Raw genomic sequence first — 3,152 nt, forward strand, 5'->3', positions numbered from 1 at the left:
ATTGTGTGAAGAAATATCTGGTGTTGTTAGAGGCAAAATGAGTTCTAAGAAGCAAAACAATGGCGGTAAAGATTTGGGTGACCATGCTGGGCATGGTGAAACCTATAAGAGCCCTTCTAAAGCTTCAGGCTCAGGCAAGGGCAACAAATCAGATGTTGTTGGAAATGCTGGTCATGGCAACACTTATCCCTCTTCTAAAACTTCAGAGTCAAAGAAGAGCAATAAACCAACTCTTGCAGAATTAGCCGGTCCTCATGATTCAAAGTGAATCCTTCGAGCCTATTCATATGCTAAGGTAATTTTATCATACTTCTTCACATAGTATTAAAATTCAACATGGATTGTTCGATCAAACCAGTGATCAAATTGGTAAATTAATCCCTAACCGGTTGGGTCAAGAATTTTGAAAGGGGTCGATCAGGTTCAATTTTTTTTCCCCACTTTGTTAAGCTCAAAATGATATCATTTTGAGTTGAAAAAAAATAACATTAAGTTCATATTTATGTTTTGGTAACTTTGTTTTGTTAGATTATATGTGACTTATATATAAATATTCTATTTACATGTGAATTAATATTTTTATTTATACATTATTCTTTTTATGATTGTACATGAATATTTTTTATATATTTTCATCATATTATATTATTTTGATTATGATTGAGTTGATCTCAATTCAGTGTATTACTAACTCTTAAATTACTGTCTCAAGTTGTTCAATGACATATCCGGCCTCTAGGACCTTCCTTCTTCACATTGAATTTCGTTAAGCTTATTGAATATAAAATGAGGATAATGAAAAAGAAAAATGGAAAACAAAAAAAAGGATAATCCACTCCCTGAACATGAAAACCTCAACTTCAATTAATTTTTCTCATTCTTTTATTTTAAATTTTCTCTTTATTAAATTTTTATAATTACATTTCTTCAATTTTTTTTAAAATCAAACTCATTAAAATTTTTTCTCTCATCGTTTTATCTTGGTTTCCTCAAACCAAACGGACTATTATCATTCAACAATAGTTAGAACAATGACCTTTTGGCAGCAACAGGTGTCGAGCCAAAATTCTTTTTTATTTTTTATAGTGTTGTGGGTATATGTAGATCAATACCTATTATTGGGAAAGTTATAAAAACTCCATAAAATAAAAAAGAAAAACATCACAATGACTTAATTGAAAATAAGGTAAAGTTATAAAAAACTTGCATATTAATTTTCTCTTAATTATAAACTTGTAATAATTACTTAACAAGTACAAATAGCACAATAAGATCGTGAAGAACAGAAACTTCTATATATGCTCTGTTGCTCATCATGAGTTGATAAGTATGGGTATAAGAATTAAAAAGGGATGGTTAATAAGGATTTTTTTTTTAAATTTTTATGATTATTTTATTTAATGTCTTTTTTTTTTAAATTTTCAAGCAGGTTGAAAGCTGGTGGGGGATTAATGCTGCAGGGAATATCAAATTCTATGAAGTCTTCTTCTTTTTTTTTTCTTGGGGTTTATTTTCAATGTTTCTTTCCCAATTAGAGTGATACAGATAATAAAATGCTTGTAAGTTATATTTTCTATGTTAATAAAGTAGTAGTTTGAAAAATATCATTGTTTATGCATAATTGCCATATTTTTTAAATGAAATAAAATTATTCGATGAAATTAATATGATATAAGTCTTTATTGGACGACAGTGCTTAAGATCTTTTACAATTATGAAATACAATTTTGAATATATTAGTAATAAATAAATGGTTAAAGGGCAAATTTGTCCTAAAATTTTCACTTACGAATGCTTGGTACCTAGAAGTTTTTTGGGATGCAAATTTTTCTGAAAGTTGAAAATTGTAGCAATTTGTCTCTCTACGGTTAAAAATGTTAACTGTCAATGTCATTTTTTTAACAGATAAAGTTAATTTTGTAATAGTATAGGGTACAATTGCCACAATTTTAAACTTTTGGAGGAAATTTGTACCCAAAAGACTTTTGGGTAGTGCCAAATGCTCTTAAGTAAAAACTTTCAAGACAAATTTACATTTTAAAAAATATTTTTTGTTATATTGATAATATATTTTGAATAGATATATTTTTTTGTCAAACAAAAAGCTTTATAATTAATTGAACGTTCTCCTAATAAGCCCTAACAATCTCATTTTCTGAAAATTTATCATGCTCCACTGGTGTTTGGAAATATCCCAAACACCCATTAACCAAAATCATTTTGAATGTAATAGAATGCCTTTTTTATTTTTTTATTATATTGACTATAAGAAAGCGGCAAAAAGGAAAGACCCCTTCTTTCTTGAAAATTAAATAAAACTGCAAACTCAAATTTCCTTATACTGCTTCAGTTTAAACTATTTTCAATTTTGGACCCAAATCTAGGTGTCATTATTTTTCTAAAATAACCACAACCAATTTTTTTGGGATAAGGTCTATTTTTATCCTGGAAGTGTTCAGTTAAGAACTATCAATATCTGAAAGTTTCATTTGGAGCAATGTCAGCCCTGAAAGTTTGCAAAACATAGCAATGACACTCTGATTTAACTGATCTAAACAGTCAAACATTAGTTGACCATTTATGTTGATGTGGCATCTCCATGTGGCGTACACGTCACTTTTTTTTGCCAACTTAGGGCCAACTCATACTTTTAAGGAGCAAAAAAAAAAAAAAAAAACTCCAGAAGCTCTCTGTCTACCATAACTTCCGTCCACTTCAACCTTCACCTCAATGCAAAACCTTGATCTTCCACAAAGTGTCACAACAAGATCATAGGTATCTCCGTCATCGACACCATAGCACCAACGGCATGACCATCGGCCAAACTGTCCTTACCCAAGACCACATTGACGAGCCTTGTTGACGCCAAATCCGATGGGCTGCGATTCCTTCCCTTCCCTTCAAACTCTTCCTTCCATTAAGAAGCATTTTTACCGTCCTTCTCCCTTGATAGGTCACTTTTATCCCTTTTTAGCTCTATTTTTGCAAATTCATGCTATATTAATTTATACTAGTCATTTCTTAAGCATAGCATCAACTAACCATACTTCAACTATAACTTACAAAGTAATGTGGTCATTGAGTCATTCTTCCACTTTTACTACTAATTTACGCAATACATGAAGAAAGGTTTAAAAGTCATATAAATAAAA

At 30.1% G+C, this 3,152-nt stretch overlaps 1 long non-coding RNA gene across 1 annotated transcript; it reads left to right on the forward strand.

Moving 5' to 3' along the window:
• LOC114714983 (uncharacterized) lies at positions 1-1,614 on the forward strand. Its single transcript, XR_003737509.1, has 2 exons — positions 1-295; positions 1,430-1,614. It is a non-coding gene; the product is annotated as an uncharacterized LOC114714983 (long non-coding RNA).
• Positions 1,615-3,152: the final 1,538 nt, after the last annotated feature.

Source organism: Neltuma alba, unplaced genomic scaffold, assembly GCF_004799145.2.
Source record: "Neltuma alba isolate B1F8T4 unplaced genomic scaffold, ASM479914v2 tig00011560_pilon, whole genome shotgun sequence".
Taxonomy (NCBI): Eukaryota; Viridiplantae; Streptophyta; class Magnoliopsida; order Fabales; family Fabaceae; genus Neltuma; species Neltuma alba.